We start from the raw sequence: 20,956 nt of genomic DNA on the forward strand, positions 1-20,956 counted from the left end.
GATGGCTTCCTGCATCTAAGCTCCCCTGACTTATGATTTCTATTCCAGTTCCTCTTTTCTCTGAGATCTGATTTTATATTTTCTCTTGTTCTTCTCCCTGCATTTTTGGTCTCTTCTTTGAGAGTTTAATCTCTATCTTTGCAGGTCCAAAATAACAAAGGAACCAAATAACTATGGTTCACCAAAAGATGAATAAACCACATTTCACCATTTCTCTCGGAGAGCAGGTCATTTTTGAGATTCATTTCATGCCTTCACTGAGAATTGGGGGGTTCAGGCCACTCTGTCTGGATTTAAATTGATCATTTCAGAGACCTCATAGCATGATAAAGCGGAACTTAGGAAACCTGGGTTTTAAATTGGACCTTGCTATGTGGCCTTGGGGCAATGACTTAACATTGAGTCTCATTTTTTAACTATAAGATGGGGAGAACTTTTGGTCAAGATGCCGCAAAGGTAGACGCTGTGCTCGCCTCCTCTCGTGACCGCATCAAAATTACAATGAAACTAAAGAACAACCATCAGTGAGAGTCTCCTGAGGTCCAACTAAAGAGAAGTCGTACAACTAGGGACACACACAAGAGGCCACCTCGAGACTGGTAGGAGGGGTGAGGTGAGAAACTCTGGCTGCCGCACCCGTGTGTGGCGTTGAGAATCTGGAAGGACAGCTCGGCTGCGGAGGCTCCCCCAGCAGAATGGGGGGTCCCGGCCCCACGCCGGGCTCCCCAGCCCAGGGTTCCACTGACAGGAAGAGGAGTCCCCACAACCTCGGGCTGTGAAAACCAGTGGGGATGGTGGCCGAGCGACACGGAGGGCTGAGGGGGTCACAGCCTTTCCTCGTCCAGGGCCCGCGCGCGGACTCACCGCTGACGGACGCGCCCGCTCTGAGCCCGGGCGCCGGGGCGGCGGCTCGGAAGGCGTCAGGTGGGGAGGAACCGAGCTGTCGGGCTTCGGGGTGAGGGCTGGAGGGGCGGCTCTCTCCTGCACGGAGGTGTTGGCAGAGGCCGCTGTCCCTCTGTGGAGCCCTCCCGGCCAGCGCCATCGCAGACAGCCGCCACATCCCAGCTCCATCCGGGGACTGACGCAGTCGCCCCGCCCACGTGACGTCCCAGGCCCCACCCCTCCCAGCATGCGGACCCACCCAAGCCGCTCCTGGTGGCTTTTCCATACAGATGACCTGTCTTGGCTCCTGCTGTGGAATTCCCTAAAATTCCTCAAAGGCTCAAAAACCCAGACAAGTAGCATCTGGCCATGGCATGCCCATCTTGCTGACCAGCTCCAAACCGGGCACTAGCGACAGCCAGCCTCGGTTCCTGGATTGGCCTCTCAGGGCACTTCTAAGTCCAGCACAGGTAGCAGCCATCTGTGGATTGCTTCGTGGCTCATTCCAGGTGGCCTCAGACACTGCATAGGCTGTGGCTAAATTTGGCCTATAGTTGGGACCCTCCCATGAGGCTCTTGGGCCCACACATCCAGTGGCTGGCTTCGACCAGAGCTGGAGCACCACTCAGCGCTGCATTGAAGGAGGACACACCTGAAGGGGAGGCTAGGTAGACACCAGAGCCCTCCTAAAGTGAACCCTGCTCTATAGGGTCAGCCCCTCACGGGCCAGTCCTCACAGCCAATCAGCCAGGGGCGGGAGGGTCAATCCTTCCCTTCAACGTGCAAATAGCAACCAAGGCTCAACTACAACAGGAGGGCACATACGACTCACACAAGAGACACACTTCAGATATCCATCTCAGGTGACTAGGGAAGACTGTACCACTGGGCCTCACAGGACACCTGCTACGTAAAGCCACCCTACTAAGACTGGGAGACATAGCAGCCCTACCTAACACATAGAAACACAGAGAGGCAGCCAAAATGGAGAGACAAAGAAACATGTCCCACATGGAAAAAAAAAAAAAAAAAAAAAAAAAAAAAAAAAAACAGAACAAAGCTCCAGAAAAAAGAACTAAATGAAATGGAGGTGAGTAATCTACCAGATGCAGAGTTCAAAACACTAATTATAATAATGCTCGATGAACTTAGGGGAAAAGTAAATTAACTCAGTGAGAACTTTAACAAAGAGCTAGAAAGCATAAAAATGAAGATAGAAAACATCAAAAAGAACCAGTCAGAAATGAAGAATGCAATAACTGAAATAAAGAATAGCTTTAGAGGAATCAACAGATAAAATGAGCCAGAGGATCAAATCGGTGATTTAGAAGGCAGAGTAGCAGAAAACACCTAATCAGAATGGCAACAAGAAAAAAGAATCCAAAAAAATGAGGATAATTTAAGGGGCCTTTGGAACAACATCAAGCATACCGACATTCACATCATAGGGATACCAGGAGGAGAAGAGAGAGAACATGAAATCGTAAACCTACTTGAAGAAATAATGTTGGAAAACTTCCCTAACCTGGTGAAGGAAATAGACATAGAACCACGGAAAGTGTAGAGAATCTTAAATAAGATGAACCCAAGCAGGCCCGCACCAAGACACATAATGATTCAAATGCCAAAGGCTAAAGACAAAGAATCTTAAAAGCGGGAAGAAAAAAGCAATTAGTTACGTACAAAGGAGTTTCCATAAGACTGTCAGTTGACTTCTCAACAGAAACTTTTCAGGCCAGAAAGGATTGGCATGAAATATTCAAAATGATAAAAAGCAAGGACCTACAACCAAAATCATTCTACCCAGTAAACCTATCATTTAAAATCAAAGGAGAGATAGACAGCTTCCCAGACAAGAAAAGCTAAAGGACTTCATCACCACCAAACCAGTATTACAGGAAATGTTGGAGGGACTTCTTAAAAAAAAGAAAAGAAAACGTATGTATCAAACGTATGAAAAGCATGAATAATAAAATGTTGATAATTACATATCTATCAAGAATTACTTTAACTGGAAAAAAACTAAATTCTTCCGTCAAAAACAGGGTGGTTGAATGGATAAAACAACAAGACCCCCACATATGCTGCCTCCAAGAGACTCACTTCAGATCAGAAGACACACACACACTCAAAGTAAAGGGATGAAAAAGATTTTTCATGAAAATGGAAATTTAAAAAAGCCTGGGGTAGCAATTCTTATACCAGATAAAATAGACTTTAAAACAAAGACCATAACAAAAGAAAAAAAGGACCCAGTAATCCCACTTCTGGGTATTTATCCCAAAAAAAAACCCAAAATACTACTTTGGAGGGACATATGCATCCATATGTTCATTGCATCATTATTTACAATATTCAAGATATGAAGACTACTTGGGTGTCCATCAAATATAAATACATACATACATACATACATAGCTGAAACCTCACCATCTGCAACAACGTGGATGGACCTAGAGGGTGTTGTGCTGAGTGGAATAAGTCAGACAGAGAAAGACAATGATTCTACTTACACGTGGAATCTAAGGAACTAAATAAATAAACAAAATAAACTTACAGATACCGATAGCAAATTAATGATTGCCAGATGGGAGCGGGGTTGAGGGGCGGGTGTAAAGGGGAAAGGCTTAAGAAGTACAAACTGGTGGTTACGAAATAGTCACAGGGATGTGATGTGTAGCATAAGTATCGTCAATGATACTGTCATAACTACGTGTGGTGTCAGGTGGGCACTGGATGTATCAGGGTGATCACTTTGTCAGTGACATAAACGTCTAATCACTGTCGTACGCCTGAAACTAATATAATATCGTATGCAAACTATAATTGAAAAATAAAAAAAGAAAGTAGGAACTTTGTAACAACAACAATGACGACAAAGAGTGGGGGGCATGGGGAGATGGGCCTCGACTTACTAATCTACGAGGACTCTTCTAGCAATTCGATGACAGCACTAACCCTAAAATTAATTCCATGGCCGTTTAAAACGTCTGAAATAGCTTGAATAGATTCAAATAAGAAGCCAGCTCTGCTTTGCAGGCGGGTGGCTGGAAAGAGGGCCTCGGTGTGGAGTGACAGCTGAAGCTGACTTCGGCTGTGTCCCATGAGGACAGAGCAGGGGGCAGGGCCATGTCACCTGAGTCTGGACGTAAAAGTTAATTAAAAATGTATGCCCAGGCTGAAGGAGGACACCTAGTGAATTAGTGATGGCGGTCGGATGCCCACATGGCACGGTGGCTGGGGGGTGGCGGTGAGGCCAGCCGAGGAACCCTGTAGACAGAGCGCGGGGTCACCGGCCCGTCCTCACCGGGTTTGGGGCCCGTCTCCAAGAAGGAGCCTGTCTCCAAGTATTAGGCTGACATGTTTCATTTAGCAGAAGGGTCAAGCACCGTGCCGCTCACAGCAGCAGGGCACACGCAGGACAACCCTCCCGCTTCTGTCTCCAGAGGAAACAGAGAAGGCCGAGAGCAGGAGGCGGGAGCCGGCAGAGGTGACAGAGTGGCCTGAACCCCGCCGGGAGCCAGGGACCTCTGAAGGCAGAGGGAGTCTGCAGGTCTCCTCCCCTGCTCCCTCACCCGCCCCCACTCAGTAGCTGTAAAACTCATTTTTCTCCCGAGTCCTCAGAGGCATCTCTGAGGATCCTCACCCACCTGGGCTGGGGGTACCCCACCTGAGGTTCAGGGCAAAGGCGGTCAGGGAGCTAGAGAAGAAGACCCCCTGGGGAGGGCCCCGGGCAAGGAGCCTCCTCCTTGCTCTGCCCACGCCATGTGCCCTGTCGGTGAGGGGACGGCCCAGAGGATCCGGGAAGCCACCCAAGTCCTCCCTGGCTCTCCAAGTCCTGGGCAAATACAAAGCCTGAGTAGGAAAGGACAGGAACGGGAAAGGTCAGTCCCGGGCAGTAGAGAGGAGACAGCTCAGAGAAGGATCTAGCAGGAAAGGAGCGAGAGGAATGTCAGATGGCTCCAGGCTGGGCGAGGTGTCTGGGAGACAGGTCACCAAGGTGGGAGGCAGACATGCGATGCCTCGCAGGTAAGATAGGTGGCTAGGAGCTCAGGGGTCATGCATCCGGGGTCCTCGGTCAGCAGGAGGCAGGCGATACTCGGAGGGTGGACGAGTTTGCACGACAAGATGACAGATGCTGGGAAGATGAACCACGAAAAACATCGTCTGTAAACGCCCTTTGTTGAGACGATGTATTTCCTCTGCCTGGTCACTTTGGGGTTATTAGGAGTCGCAGTGGTGACGGTGGTCACCTGTAAACACCACAGAGACTTTGAAGTCGCAGTTAAGAGAACAGGCAGCAGCCCCTCCTCAGCGCGTGCTGAGCTTTTACGGCGAGATGTGCCCACAAGCTCCCCTCCTCCTCGGGGCCGAGTGAACGCCCCTCCGTGCGCCCACCTGCGCGGCGGCCCAGGGACGCGCAGACACGCGGACCCGGCGGCCCGCCATCTGCTCCGCTCACTCCTGCGCCCGCGGTGCTAGAACAGGCTCGGGCACAAGGAAGAGACTCAGCAACTACCTGATGAATGAGGGGACGAATGAATGAATGAATGAATGAATGAATGAATGAACGAACGAACGAACGAATTATTTAATCCTAGATCCTTCTACTAAACTCTAGAGCCCTTTTCAGCAATTCCTGCATCTGAAGCTCCTATACCGCTGCGCGGCACACCGTCCATGCTGAATAAATCTTCTCGAATGAGGCGAAAGCGTCAGGCACCAGCCCGGGCGATGTTAGTTCTTGGGGTGGCCCGGGGCATCCTTCGCTTTCACCTGGCACGCCCTGCCCCTCCCCCTCACCCTCACTGAGATGTCAATGAATTTCCGAGCTGTTCTCTGGACAAAACAGACATTCATTTCTTTCTCCTCTAAAAAACATGTGTGCGAATCATTGTTTTTGCTCAAGATCAAATCAAGCCAACGGCTAGCCCCCCTCTACGGCAGAAAAATAAACACAGGACGTAGGAAGGACTCGGCTCAGAGGAGCAGACGCGCCGCCTGTTGAGTTGGTGTCAAGAGCTTATTTTATAAGGTGCCGTGTGTTTGCAGGATCATAAATGAGAACTTCCAGACCCCCCCGGGCTCCGCGTGGTGATGCGAAACCTCGCCCCCACCCCCCACCGGCAGTAAATCCCCTTGAGAGGAGCCTCGCAGGACGGCGCCTTCCCCACTGGAGCTGCATAATAGACATAATTACTGCTGTCAGGGTGAGTGACAGAAACACTGTCATTAAGTGTGTTGTGTAATCTCCCTTTTCTGCTTTTGCTTATGGTAAATTAAGATCCTCTCCCTCTCCTCCTGCAAGGATTCAGCTGCCCGGCTGCTGCCTTCCCATCCCCGCCCCTCCACTTTTCTCCCCCCTCCCCCGCCCCCCACCTTTGGCTCTCCCTCCTCTTGCCAAACCCATTAATCCATCGACTTCCCTCCCAGCGTTCCCCCCTGGGATCTGACCAGGAGCCTCCCCCTTTCCCTTCTAATGGAGGGTTGCGAGGGCTCCTCCGACGAGGTCTCTAACCTTCACTTAGGAGACTGGGAGCCAGCGCCCGCCGTCACCCACCCCAGACAGCTGCCCAGCCCTCCCACCCTGGAGCTCGTGCTGAAGGGTGCGTTACTGCCGCGTTCAGGCTTCCGGTAGGAAGCCCGTTTGTCACACAGGATCCCTGGCCTTTTGGTGCGGTGGGAACCGAACTTTAAACGGTCGTGTTTAAAGCCAGTCCAACAGTGGCGGAGCATGGTGCCGAAGGTGGACCTTCTGCTGCAAGCTCTTACCAGCTCTGAGGAGCGGGAGGTCTGAAGCAGGACCCAGCAAGCCCCAGTGTTCACGAAAAACTAAATGCAATGATAAAATTACCGTTCGTATTCATTGCCTGGGGCTGCAATTACTACAAATCACCACAAACTGGAGGGCTTAAGACAACAGACATTTATTCTCTCAGAGTTCTGGAGGCCGGAAGTTCAAAACCAAGATGTCAGCAGGCCACGTGCCCTCCATCCACAGCTCGGAGGGCCAGATACCTCCCTGCTGGGTCTTTGCTTCTCGTGGCTCCCAGCGACCCTTGGTGCTCTTCGCTCGTGGACGCGCCACTCCAACCTCTGCCTCCACCTCCACGCGACCTCCTCCCCGTGTGTGTCCCCTCCTCTCCTCCCGAGGTCGCCGTCCCCTGGGTTTAGGACCTGATTTAATCCTGCGCGATCTCATCTTCATTAGTTATATCCGCAAAGCTTCTATTTCCCAGTCCGAGGCTGCAAGCGGACGTGAGTTTTGGGGGGATGCTAGTCACTTAACACACTAAAAGACGGGAAGAGAGGTTTTTCAAATCTTTTCTCTGGATTCCTTCATACCTTGTGCATGTCCTGCCAGAGGAAGAGTTGGGTGAATCCCACAGAGCTGGTTCAGATGTAGGGGCCTCAAGAAAAGATGTTCAAAGCAATCCTCCTTAACGCTGTCTTGTTTTCGTTTTTTAGCTCAATGTACACATCTCCTGGTTGCAGAAGACCCTTCCCTCTGTGCCTCGCCTCTCCCTCTCCCAGGCCGGGGCGGCCTCGGGGCTCCACTTAGCTGAGAGCGGAGACGTACTGGAGGAGCCACGAGAACATCAAGGGGCCGAAGGTGGGGAGAGAGACGCCTTGGGGCTCTTCAAAGCCTCATTGTGGAGTGAATTAGAATGTGTTTGCATGATCTTCTCTTAAAATGCAGTCAGAGAGTCCAGCGCCAGGCTCCATGTCCACGCGCTCACAGTGGAAGGGACAAGTCACTGTCCAGTCAGCTACTCGGGTTCGAAACCTGATTTCGAAAACAAAATCAAGAATAAATCAATATTAAATTAAAAGGGGGGAGGCTCTGGTGTCCATTAAAAGTGGTTGTCCCGCCTCTGCCACCACCCCCCAGGGACCTTTGGCGCTATCTGGAGACGTTTTGGGCTGTCACGGCTGGGGGGGGGGTGGCTGTGCTGCTGGCATCGAGAGACCAGGGACTCGGCTGAATGTCCTGCAGCACTCAGGAAAGTCCCCGCGACAAAGAATGAATGAGCCCAAAACAATAGTTGCACCAGGCGGAGAAGCTCTGATCTCCCCCTAGGTCATGGTCCTAAAACCAGACTGGCTCATGCTTCTCTCCTGCTCAAAGAGCAGCACATTATTCCTGAGAATTCTAGCCCCTCGGCCTTTAAGTTCTTCCAGAACTTTCCTAAGGTTGCCCTTACAGCCTTATCCCTCACGACTCCTCATAGGAACCCTTCTTCCCGGCAGCCCTGGGCCTGCACATGGCCGTGCGTAAGCTCATCACAGCTCGCCTCACTTTGAGATGTTCCCCAACCTCAGACTGGAACCTCACCTGTCCTTCAAAGATGGGGGGACCAGCTCCAGCTCCAGCCCTTCCAGAACTCTCCGGGGCCAGCCTCTCCTCCAGCCTCTCCCCTCGCTCGGGACACTCCAGCCACACGCATCTCCGTGCTGGCTTCCGCCTCCCTCCGCCTGGCTCCTGTGTGACCAGCTTCTCTGGGCTTCAGCCCTGTCCTCGGAAAGGCCCTCACCGACCCTCCCAGTCGCTCCCCTCGTTCTCCGTCTCCACCCCATTTCATTCCTCCGTGGCGTTTACTGCCACGTAGTGACCTGCCTGTTCCCAGGCTCGCTTCTCTCCTGCCCTTTTTTTCTCACGCCGGAGCATCCACCGTGAGGGCAGGACCCTTGCGCTTTGCACCGTTGTGTCCCAACCCCTTCGCGATACCGCGAGTCTGACTCAAAATAGGGGTTCGGTAAATATTTGTCGAACGAATGAACGAATGAATGAATGCCCCCAACCGATACGCAGGTGTTTAATTACCGAAGTCCTTCTCTCGTCCTCGAAAGCCCCCACGGTACAGCACCACGCACGCGGTGAGTAGCTAGCAATGATGCATTGGATGGATTAATGCCTGCCGCAGAGTTAACATCTGCAGAGCTCACCTTCCGATACGTCTAGATTTCATCTCCACAGCTGGCCCGCTTTGTAGTTCATTCCGAATGGTCGGCGATGTTCTCACTGGGTGGAGGAACTACCCGGTAGGTGTAACATTCTGATGTACATTTCGAAATTGCTACGCTTCCGTTTTATGGCACAAATAAGAATTGTTTATGGCCACTGGGCTTTATACTCTTTCTAGGGGTAAATTCTCGTGGATCTGTTTACAAAATCTATGCAGTTCCTTGCGATGTAAAGACCGGGCAGGAAGCCTGACGATTAGCCCCACCCGGTTCCCTTCCCTGGGGCGGTTAGGAAGGGTAACGGCCCTGTATTTACACGGTGTTTTGCCATAAATTCCTGGTCCCCGGTGGCAGAGATGCTGTCTCCTGATACCCTTTTTCCTCTTTCATGGCTGTGGCATTTTCAGCTGGGACATGGCCACCCGTGGAAGACTACATTCCCCAGACTGCTTTGCCCCTGAGGGATGGCCGCGTGCAAAGTTCTGAGCCAGGCCCTGTGAATAGAGGCTAAGGCTGCAGCGTCCTGGTGCTGAGCCCGACAGGCGAGTTCGCCTTCCCTTTCTCTCCCTGTCCTGGCTTACGGATGCGGTAGTGGCCGCCGTGCAGAGGAGGACAATGTCCCAAGGCGGCGGGAGGTCGAGGGACAGGCAGGTGTGCCAGCGACATCGCCGCTGCCGCGCAGCCCTGAGTTGCTTACGCTCAGACGTCCCCGAGCGGGGCCAGTTCCTCCCGGGACACGTCTTCCTCGGCCTCCTCTGCCACCCGGGCTTGCGGCCGTCTGTCCTTGGCCTGGTCTTAGCTCCTTCCAACCTCGATCTTGCCCGTGGGGACCGATCGGCTGGCACGACGTGATCGAAGTGACGGATATTTTGGGAGACGCGGAGCAGGCTTACCTCCTGCCAGCCAGCAGGGCTTTCTACGTTCCCCGGTGGAACTTGCCATTCCCCTCCCCCCGCCCCCCGCGTTCCCTGGGGTTGTACTGACCGCACCAAGAGAGCAGCACAGATGCCTCGCAGACGCCTCCAGAACTCACGACCCGAGCCTGTCGCTGCAGATCGTTTTCAGATTATCAGGGACCCTCACGCATGAATGCTCTTCGCTGATACCAAAGTGCTTTCAAGTGATCTCCATTTGCCTTCGCCATTTGCTGAAAACAGGTGGGCACGATGTCCCTACACGTTCTCAGCGGATGCGGCCCAGAAGGAAGTTGGGGCGAGTCAGCTCATTCCTGCAACAAATGTTTGAGGAGCAGCTGCTCAGGGGCCATCCCGGGCACGCAGGGCGCATCGGTGAGCCAGACGGACAAGGTGGCTGCTTCGCGGAGCTCCCGCTGCGGTGGGGGAGGCAGACAAGGGAGAAGAAAAGGAGAGAAAAGGGAGAGAGGGAGAACGGGGAGGAGAGCGGTTCAACACTTTCGTCCTGTGACGAGCGCGCTGTGGGAAGGGTCGGGCAGGCCTCTCCCAGGGGAGGCTCTGAGGCTGAGCTGAGGCTCGAGTGACTCCAGGCCAGTCGTGGGGACGACGAGCCAGGGAAGGCTTCTGGGAGAGGGAACGGCGGGTTCCGGCGCCCCGGGCCGGGAGCACCTGCCACGAAGGGAAGACACTGTGGCGGCCGTGAAGCCCGCGAGGGGGAGGGCGGGAGACGGGGTCGGCTCGTGCTTCTCCCGGCCCCTCGGGAGTTCACACACGGGTCTGGAGGTCGGGAAAAGGGGAAGTGGAAAGCCGACCCTGAAGTAACGTCCTTCCCGAGAAGACTGACGCTCTGGATCGACTGCGCCCAGTCCCTCGTCGTCTCGATGTCCTTCGGAGAGTGCTCCACCTGCGTTCCCGCCTGCACGTGTGGTGACGATGACGATGACGATGATGATGACGATGATGATGATAAGTATTGACGATTGGCAGCGCCGCTAAATTTGGGTGTTAAATGCATACTCTTCCAGCTTCTGTAAAATAGGGAGCTTCTAGCTCAGGCGGAAAGTAAAATTACCTCTAAAACTGAAGACTTAATGGACCAGCCCACGCTAAAAGCAGGACCCAGAGTCTCAGGAAGAAGGTTCTTGCCTTTAAAGCCTTGTTTCGTTCTGCATTTATGACACTGGAGCCCAAACGACCCCATCTCTGCCTTGAGCACCCCAAGGCAAACGTTCCGATCAAGTCTCCGGGATGATTGAGATGGGCTCGCGTGACTCACTTTGTATCCTGCGGGGCCTCAGTTTTGTCTTCAAAATGAAATAGCTTAGAGACCTAAGTCCACTAATTGGTAAGTAGACTGTAGAGTCTGCCTCTCCTCTTGCTTTCCAAGTCAGGGTAACTTCCACCTCTCTCCGCGGCATGCCGGCCGTCCTCGGTGATTTCACAGACGTCCCCGCCGACCGGTACGACAGTCTACGTCCCGTCATCTCCTGGGCGGTCACGGGGATGCCGCGGTGGACGGGATGGCCGTGGCGCTGCCTCCGAGAAGCTAAGTCTCGTGGGGAACGGGCGCTGAGCAAGGGCGCGCGGGAGACACCCGAGGCCATCCCACCGTCCGGGCCCCGGCGTGGCGACCTCGATGGCGCTTGAAGCTCTGGAGACACGTGATCTCTCCTTCGCAGCCTGTTGTGCTTCCAGACACATTGAGGAAAGTGCGGGGGGAGGAACTAGTGTCGCCCCCGGGCGCCCGCTGCGGAGCCCTGCCTCCCTAAGCCTGGCCTCGCCCCACCCTCCCCAAATGCCCCTTCGAGCCCTGCAGCAGGAGGCGGTGTGGGGTGCTGGGAAGAGCTGGCGTTTGGCCGGAGGCGAGCCGGGCTCGAGCCCCAGCTTTGCCTGCGAGGGGTCCCCGCACCCTGGGCACGAGTCCTCCCCCCTCCCCGGCACCGTGCGGGCTCACGTGACGATTCACACGCGCACGCTTGGCAAACCGCAGAGCATCTCGTTCCCGTCGGCCGCGACGTCACACGTCTCCACGGATCCTGGACTTCGGCTTTTCCGGACACTGATACACAGACGCCTGCCACTCATTAGTGACGCCCTCCCCGGGTGCCCCTTCCCGCCATGGTTCGTTCGTGCTCATTTAAAACCAGGGCTACCAGGGCCATGTTGGCTCCTCGGCTGCCTCCCCCTTCCTTCCTTGTGGGGCTTGTGTCCAGGACGGAGCGGATGCCACTGGAAGCTCTTCCGGGGCCCTTTCAGAGTCATCCTCAGTCCCAAACCCCAAACACCTTCCCCCCCTCTCCGCCCCCGTTCCATTTCACCAGCTTGGAAAATCAGAACACTTTTTAACCCAGATCGAAATGACCTCCCTCAGCCTAAGGTCGGGTGAGGATTGCTGTAGCCCTCGGCTTTCCTAAGACATCTGTCCCAGGCGGTGGTGGCCCTGGAGGGAAACGCCTGGATGCCATGGGGGTCGCCATTCCCTTGGGGGTCACCATTCCCTTGGAGGTCTGACACAGCGACTCCAAGAACCTAGTGAGTGTTTATCTGGGGGACCCCTCCTCACACCCCGAAACTTTCTTAGGCCTCCCAAACCCACCCCCACACAGGGCTCATCAAATCAAGAAGCTGGGTCCCATTCGCTGGTCAACCGCCGTAGAACATGACCTCCGCCTCCCAGGCTTCGGTGGCCAGCTGGGGACAAGCTGGGAACCAAGTCACACCTGGTCTGGGGGGCAGGCCGTTTCTCCCGGACCCCCCCTTCCCCCCCACCAGAGGCAACCGAAGTGCGAGCCTCTCTCCTTCGGCCAGGCAGGCCCCCACCGGCTCACCCTAGTGGCAAGTGGCCAGCAGCACCTGGCCCTCTCCGTCCCTGACGCCCCAGAGGGCTTTGCGAGTGTGTCATAATCCTCCTCTCCGGCAGGCGACGTCACAGGGGCACTCAGGAGAGCTCCCGGGGAAGGTGAGGTGAGCAAGGACAGGCTGTGGGCTCCTTGGGAGCGGAAGTGCACACAGGTGAAAACTCGTGCTCACGGGAAGGAAGCTGACAGCACTTCCCTCCCACTCCGGTGGCAGAGGACGCTGGGTCCCTGCGGCTCAGACGCAACTTCCTCATCGGAAGGGTCTTGCCGCCAGCGAAGCGAAGGATGTGGATGACAAGGGTTGTTGCCTTGGGGGCGGGGGAGTGGGGGGGGGCAGCCTGGGGACCCTGATCCCGGGAAACACACACAAAGGGACATCCACAAAGGTGCCCGTCAGGCCGGACGCAGCCCTTGCGCTCGGAACCTGAGCGCGGAGGGGCCGTGGCTGCATCTCAGCTCTCAGCCTCTGGCCTCAGCCTTGCCCAGTGACATCCCTTCCTCCGGAGTGGCTTGCGGGGAATCCCGGGAGAACGGCTGTGGGTTTTCAAACGGAGATTCGGGAGCCCTCGGTTACCCCCACGGGACGGTCTTTCTTCTTTCTTCTTTAGCCTTCTTAAATCGATCTCCCCGTCTTCCATGGTCATTAACAAATGTCACCAAATCCCCCATGTCAGGTAGAAACAACTGCTGTTTGCTTGAAACACAGGTCCATTTACATGCTGGAATACGACACATCTTAGAAATGGCAGCTCGTAAAGCAGTCCGAACCATAAGTACTAGACCCCAAAAAAGTCACTTTATATTGTCTAAAACACACAACTGAGAAATAGCGTAATTTTCACCTGCTACAATCAGAACTATTAATGGGCCTCATCTTCCTCGTTCTGAGTAGTTTTTTTAAAAGCCTGAGATTGCTGTCGTTCAGGTAGTGATTTCAAAACTGTTTAAGGGTTTTCGTGAGGTCGTTCAAGACAGTGTGCCCTTTTCTAATTATTTTTCCATCCGTCTGTGGCTCTCGCTCTCTCTTTGTTGTTTCTTGCTTTTTGTTTTATGGAAATATTGACCCACGAGGATTTGCTTAAATCCTCCTTGGTTATAGGCCTCCGGAGACAAAGCCATATCCATGGCAACCACGGGCCGCTGGGCGGAGAAGACACATCGGACACAGAGCGGAACGGCCCTGTTTACTGATGACTCACGTCTCGAAAGCTCTTGGGCACATTCTGACCGCCGGCTCGGCTCGGGGCAGCAGGCCAGGCTGTCTTCATCCTCCACACCGGCAATCTGTGGGCAGAGCCGCCAGAAGGGGCGGAGCCCTCAGACGCTCCTCCTCCCTGGGAAGGGGGATCCCCACCTCTCCCAAAGCTCTGGGAGGTCCTGTGGGGAAGGGGGATGGGCTAGCATGAGGAGGCAGGCATTGGGCGAGTCATGTGGGGTGCTGTGGGGGCGCAACTGCTGAGCCCTCGTGGCCCTGGGGGCTCCCTGCCTCGCAGGCCATCTGAGGCCATCCCTGCAGGAACCGCCTCATGCCGAGGCCCGCTGCAGAGGCGGAGGCGCACGCAGCAGGAGCAGGCCCTGCTGGAGCCCCGTCCACAGCCCGGCGCTTCCGATCTGCCCTACGACCCCCTACGTGCCCCAGGACGCCTCGTTCCATCCGCCTTGTCCCAGAGCCGATGAAAACCTGGTAGTCCCACCGCTGTGCAGCTGTGTCCCGCATTCGCTAGGGTCTCCCTGGACAGCGGCAAGGCCACCCAGTGGCCCTTAAATTGCTGGAAGCTTCTATCTGCCAAGGAGAAAAAGCGGGAACAAACCAGGCACTTCCTCTCTGGCAGCTTGGCATTTTTACCTGTTTCTTATGTCTGACTTCTACATGCATTTATTTGAATTGTTTTTTAAAGTTCCAGCACCTAAAATAGTTTGAAAAATCCCAGCTGTAGAGACAGGAGAAGGGACCGGAGAGCAGGAGGGGGAGGGGCAGAATCGCGGATCATCCCCTGGGCGCCTGGCATGTTAGTTTGTACCTCTCGCATTGACCTTAACATGTGGGCATTGCATTTCCTATCACTTTTTAGATGAAGAACTGGCATTTGAAAAAAATATATATATATGAAATTTCCCCCACGATCACACGTTGGCAGAATCAGTCCCAAGTTCTGTGTCAAAGTTGGAGCGGCCCCCAGGGCCGTTTGATTCTCCTTCGGCTTTATCTCTCTGTAAAATGAGTCGCCGATCGCATAAGATTACAGATGACAGAATAAAGACAGCGTCCCCAGCCCGGAAGAGCCTTGCCAAGAACTCTGAACGGTTTGGGGCCCCGCTAATGTCCCCGCAGACCCCGAGGTGAAGCGGTCGCTAAATTCTAGAAGCTCCGTGCCGGGCAGCGGGACGCTCCCTCGTCAATGCTCCTGGTGTTAGGTGCCGGCGCTTTGGCATGTGGAGGCAGCTCCGTTTTCACCCGTCACAGACAGGGAACTTCCTAGAACTGCTGCGAAATGCAGCCAGCTCCCCGCGTTCAGGGAATTACTCTGCACGGCATCCTCGCCAGAAAAAGAGCACGGGCCCGGCTCCCGAGGCCGAGTGGGAAGCATTTGCAGAGGGCTCCACTCAGAGCCCTGTGCCGGCCGACCGCCGACCGTGTGGTGCCCGCTTCTGTGCTCAGAGAAGCCTCGCGAAAGTAGCCAGGACCCTCTGACCAGACTGCTCGTTGTTCAAAAGTGCCGGGTGCTTGGAAATATCCCCAGAGAGGGTCAGGTCTGGCTTCGGCGGGGTCCAGAGAAGTCATCGGTGAAGTAACACCACCCCGCATGCAAGGGCTTTCTGCTCAGCATCTGGTCGTTACGATGATTTTACTCACTGGCGGCTGGTGGCCCAAGCCGAAGCCGGAGAGGGAAAGCGTGATACAAACTTAAAAAAAGAATCTTACGTTGGCTGCACACTTGATCCCTCAGAACATTCCCGAGGATCGTTTGACCTTGTTTGATCCAGCTGGGCACGGGGCGGAGCATGCTAGAAGTCAGCGGTGAGGAAAGGGACAGGGGACCTCGGTGTCCACCCTGGGATCCAGCTGCGATCGAAAGGACAGGCGTTTATATCTTGTCGTTTAAAAGTAAACAACCAAAAAAAAAAAAAAAATGTCACGCAATCGACTGTCTCTGTGCCCCTTCCCCCTACCCCGCTCCCCCCGGAATATCCAGGGCAACACAACGCTGCTTCCTCTGTCCGGAGGGGAACGAGGGGAGCCCCGGCTTCCTCTTCCCGGCTCTCTGCCCCCGCTGCGCCCCTCCTCCCCAGCCACCTCCCCCCACCCGCCAGCCCCCGTGTTACCCGCATGCCACGGTGGTGGCGAATGATTGTCCTCCCTTTCCTGATGTTTCCTTAGCTCCTTTTCGCTTTTCTATGTTGAAACGATTATAGACTGGCTAGAAGCTGTAAAACATTTGCATGTTTTCATTTACCTGGGATAAGGCTGCGGTCTTCTTTGCCATGACCCACCCCGACCCCCCTTCTTTCCCATAGGCCTCTTTGGGGGACACAGCCTGAGGAAAGAGTGAACAGAAAAGTAAACGTTTCTTCGGGGGGGGGCAGTCTAACTTTCTTGAAAGAGGAAGGATTTTCTGTGACGCAGGTGTATGTATGCAGGTACGTTGGTAGCACGTCCTCAGAAGATCACGTTTAAAAGGTAAAGCACACTCTCTAAATATCCAAGGTTTTCACTGTTTTTATTATTACTGATCCTGACATGGAATGAATGCTGTTGATCATATTTGGTAGCGGCTTGCAAAAACGATAGTCGTTTCTGCTAATTCTCAAATGAGAACTCAAATTATTGTGATTCTCGATAGCGAAATTCATTATGACAAATCTCCCCAGGGCCTTTTACACCCAGCTAAAGAGACTGGATCAAAACTCCACCTGAAAATACTAAACGAAACAAAACAACAACAGCAAAACACTTTGATGTTCATTTGCAAAAGACAAGGCAGCATGCTGACAAGAGAAAGTTCCTGCATGAAGGAGAGCTAGCTGGATCCAGTTGTGCACTTAAAAAAGTCTTTAAACGCTAGAGAAGAGCTTCTCGGGACTTGTTTCCGTTTGCTTTGGTTCGGGGTCTGGGGTTTCTCGGGTATAGCTAAAATGGCATTTCCAAGGCATCTAAGTTTTCTTTTCGAATGAGCAGACGGCTCCCCACGTCGCCCTGGGTGTGGGCACAGAGGGGTGACGTGGTGGGTGTGCAGCCTCATGTCCTCCTGCAGGGTTCAGCCCAGAGACCCACATCTGAGGGTGAGGGCAACAGACAAAGGCCTGCGGAAGGCCGGGCGGCTCGGAAATGCCCTTGTGCGGGGAGGGGTAGCCGCGAGCACACCGCAGGACATCGCCATCACCGAACGCCGACTCCCGTGCTCCGTGGGTTGATGCCAGGGAAATAAGCCGCTGACTATGAAGGCGATTACATGCTCATTTCAAAACATTTAGGAAACCGAAATCAGTGTAAGGGAAAAAATTGCTTGTAGTTCTACCGTCTAGATATAAACATCACTAACTTTTGGGTGTATTTCCTTCCTGTTTTTGTGCACGTTCGGGCTTCCTTCTACAAACAAGGTAATATGTAATGCAAAGTTGGACTCGAACTATACATAGAGTTTGGGATCCTACTTTTTTCTGTGTCGTTAACTAATCTCGGCTATAAATAATACCACTGTACAACTTCCATCATATGGATGTACCTACCGTTCCTTTATTCTTTTTTCTTTTGCAGGATTTTTTCCCTTCATTTCAAATATTTTTAAAGACAGATGTAAGGGAAAACATCCTTGTTCATAAATCTATATCTTTGCCCTTCTCTGACTCTTCCCTTGATGTAGATTTCTAAAAGTAGAATTACCAGATCAAAGGAGGAACCACGTTTGCAGCTCTCGATCTGTATCATATGCTAAACAGTTTTCATGAAATTTTTACCAGCTCGCCTTTCCGCCGCGGCCCCCAATCACACACGAAGCATATGCAAGCAACCACGTGCCGACATTAAAGCACCTGATTTACAAATTAATTAGTAGCTCGGGATGTTTGACTCTTCACAACATGTAGCAAGGCCAGAAAGGACGGGAACGTTTGAGGGCCTCATTAGCCAAGACTCACCGGAAAAAAAATAGCCTAACGAGCACCCAGAGCCTCCGCCAGCTTGTCTTCTACCTTGGCACAAATTAAAAACGTCACACCTTCCTCAAGACCCTTGGCTGCCATCTGCCAAAAACAGTAGCATAATCGGTAACGAACCCGTGACAGCTGTGACGGGCTGGAGGCCGCTGGGGCTGGGCAGCGCACAGCTGGGCTCTCGCGGTCTTGGTCCCCGCGGGTCTAGGGGTCTGCGTGTTAAAGCTCGCGTCTGTCACCGCGGGCAGACGCGCGGCAGAGCCTCTCTCCCCTTGCCATGCACACGCCCTTCGCTCCTTTCTCTCCGGCCCCCACTGCTTTGCAGCAGCCAGGGCGCTGTCCAGTGAGGAAATCCCTCAGCCTCCTTTCCGCCTGACCGTGGCAGTCGCCCTCCGAGCTGTCTGCTTTCACGGGTGTTCCGGCCTGGGCTTCCCGGCGGGGCCTCAGATTTGTCAGAGGAGACAGATCTCATCCTCTCTGCTCCCCTCCTCTGCCTCTCTGGGGGTGCTTGCCATCCCAGGGGGCGGGGGGTCGTCGACACATGGTGCCCTCCCTCAGCCCCCCGCCGTGGTGCTCCTTCCTCATCCGCCTCCCTCAGTGCACGGGCCCCTCGGCCTCCCTGTCAACCCCAATCGGGACACTAACAAGCACGGGTCGTGGAAAATGACTCCAGCCTCTGATAACTGCCGGCTTCACCGTTCCTACCGTGACCCAGCGAACACATCCGATACCTAGACAATCTCCTGCCTTCCTCTGCATGAGCCCCGCCCCCGCCCCCTGGATTAGAGCTTAGAACGCAGCGCAGCGCTGGACAGAGAGGCACCCGGAGGCCAGAAATCAATAGTGGGCCCGTCGCTGTGGTGGGCACGCTCGCGAAGTCTGCACGCGATGAGCGAGTCGGAGTAGAAAGGGACGCCACCGTGTGTGGCAGGTGTGGCAGGTGTCGGGCCAAGGCAGCTGAACCCGCCGGGCGTGGCGGGGGTGGGGTTCCCTGATAATGAGGCGACCCTTGCCCCCCGCCCGGGTCCACTCTCAAAGGCTGCAAGACCTGGGCTGAATCCTGACGGGCATGCATTCTCTGCACACGAGTCTGTAACTTCGCTCTGGAGCTTCCAGTGGAAGTGTGCGTGCATCAGGGTGACATCTCCGAAACGAACCTGCGGTCCCCACGACACAGGGCCCCCGGCATGGGACCCGGCCCGGGCGCCCAGCGGCTCCATCGCAGGGTGGGAGCATGGCGGTGGGAGGCAGCCGGCCGGCGAGCGGGGATCTCAGACACAGCCGATGCTCTCCGCGGCACCGCCTCGCCCCGCTTCTAGGAGCCGCCTCCTCGAAGTCTGGAGGGAAAATGGCCGAGGCCAGAGCCCGTGCGAGCCGCTTACCTGTTTGGAAGACTTGAGGCAATGACCAATCCCGTCTCCTCCATCTCCACTGAGAAAAGCTAGGAAAAAATGGCTCGTAGCCAAGAACACGGCCTTGCCCAAAGAGACATCTGGGTTTTGCCCTCAGCTTCTGGGAAGCCGACTACGTCATACCTGATAAGAGTGTCTTTGCTTAGGGCAGGGGCTGGCCACACCTGACCATCTTAGAGTGGACCTGCCAGAAAGACCAACCATGTGACTTAGGGTGGGGGTTCTGAGTCACTTGTCGTCAGTCAGCCTAGGGACTGAGTTCAACTTCCTGAACCAGCGACCAATCAATCCATCAATCGGCCACGCCTACATAATGAAGCCCTAGTGGAAACTCAGAGTGGCTCCTGCGATTGGCCATAGTCCATGTGCGTTGTCCCACAGCCCTGCTGGGAGGGCGACGTATCGGGGCTCCACGGGGAGAGGGGCCCCAGAAGTCTGGCGTTGGGAGCCCTCCCGCAGTCTGCCCTGTGCGTCTCTTCCTCGGGCTGATTGCGACCTGTGTTCTTTCCCTGTAGTAAAGCGTAACGGTGACCGCGATGGCTTGCAGTGAGCCCTGTGGGTCCTCCTAGCTCACCGCAAAGCATGGTTTACCGCCACCCCCACCCCCCCCCAACACGCACCTGCAGGTGGCGTCAGAGGCCAGGGCAGTCTCGGGCACTGTGCTCGCACACTCGGCCGTCTGGCTCGTTCTGGGCAAATGGGCTGAAAGCAAAGTATCATGTGATGTATGTCAGTCCACGAGGAAACTTACAACGTTGCCAAATTCTGAGGACGAGGTGACGGAAGCCATCTCGAGAGATCTGTTAAAACAGTCTCATCTTCCTCCCGAAGTGTCCCTGGTGCTGACCACAAGCCTCCCGGGGGGCAAAGTCCCTCTGTGCTTAAAGCTCCAGAGGTTTCCATCACATTCAGAAGGGAATTCAATCTTCTTACCTTATTTATGGATGTGTGTGTGTGCGTGCGCGCACTATTCCCAACTGAAACGCAAATCTAGATCAATGCCAGCACACAGTAGGCATTCTATGAACATTTGCCGAATAGATGAATCGTTTGAGTAAAAGGAAATGAAAAATGCTTATTTCGCCAGCAAGACTTTATCTCTGGCTTAATTTCTTCCCCATGATTTTTTAATAGCGCTCCAGTTCACAAACTATAAAACCTGGCCTTTAAGTATATTCACAAAGCTGTGCTATCTCACTGCTCTGGCTCGGGCTGCCAATCACAATATCCCGCATGCGTCCATCACAGGAGGACACAGGACCCAGGTGAGGCCGCATTCCTCCCCAGCACTTCCCAACAGAAGCTAAGAGAAAGGCCCTCCCTCGGGGTCGGCGAGGCTGTGAGGAAGGAGCACGGAGCCGGCCGCGCCCTGGTACCCTGCCACATGGAAGCGGCTGGTCCAGACGGATGAGAATAAATCTGACACGCGGAGAGAAAGAGAGGGGGACGCTGGTTCGGTGGTCCCTGAGGCCGGCCACACAGTTCCACTGCCCACGGCTCGGGCATAGAAGCCAGTGGTCCTCTCGGCCCGAACTCGTTCTAGAGCGTGGAACGTGAGCTGTTCCCCGTCTGGCTCACACCTTCCCTCAACACATGTTTATCGAGTATGTGCTGTGTGCAGGGGACTGGCCTTGGGGGTTCATTCGAGCTGGGCCATGGCAGTGTGGGGAACGCAGTGAGAGGGACACGTCAGAGCAGAGCCTCTCGCCCACTGCCACTGCGGCGGGAGAGCCTCTCGGACCAAATGGCTTCCAAGCCGAGACCTGAAGCTCGC

At 54.5% G+C, this 20,956-nt stretch overlaps 1 long non-coding RNA gene across 3 annotated transcripts; it reads right to left on the reverse strand.

Moving 5' to 3' along the window:
- Positions 1 to 6,743: 6,743 nt before the first annotated feature.
- LOC107510395 lies at positions 6,744 to 12,834 on the reverse strand. Of its 3 annotated transcripts, none has more exons than XR_001596796.2 (4): positions 12,590 to 12,834; positions 9,545 to 10,075; positions 8,219 to 8,905; positions 6,744 to 7,652 (listed from the first exon to the last, which is right to left on the reverse strand). It is a non-coding gene; the product is annotated as an uncharacterized LOC107510395 (long non-coding RNA). The 3 variants fall into 3 exon arrangements; XR_004953424.1 differs by lacking the exon at positions 12,590 to 12,834 and having other exon boundaries at positions 8,219 to 8,365; positions 8,830 to 8,905; positions 9,545 to 11,518; XR_001596795.2 differs by lacking the exon at positions 12,590 to 12,834 and having other exon boundaries at positions 9,545 to 11,518.
- Between the last annotated feature and the right edge of the window lie 8,122 nt (positions 12,835 to 20,956).

This window comes from Rousettus aegyptiacus, unplaced genomic scaffold, assembly GCF_014176215.1.
Source record: "Rousettus aegyptiacus isolate mRouAeg1 unplaced genomic scaffold, mRouAeg1.p scaffold_m13_p_11, whole genome shotgun sequence".
Classification (NCBI taxonomy): domain Eukaryota; kingdom Metazoa; phylum Chordata; class Mammalia; order Chiroptera; family Pteropodidae; genus Rousettus; species Rousettus aegyptiacus.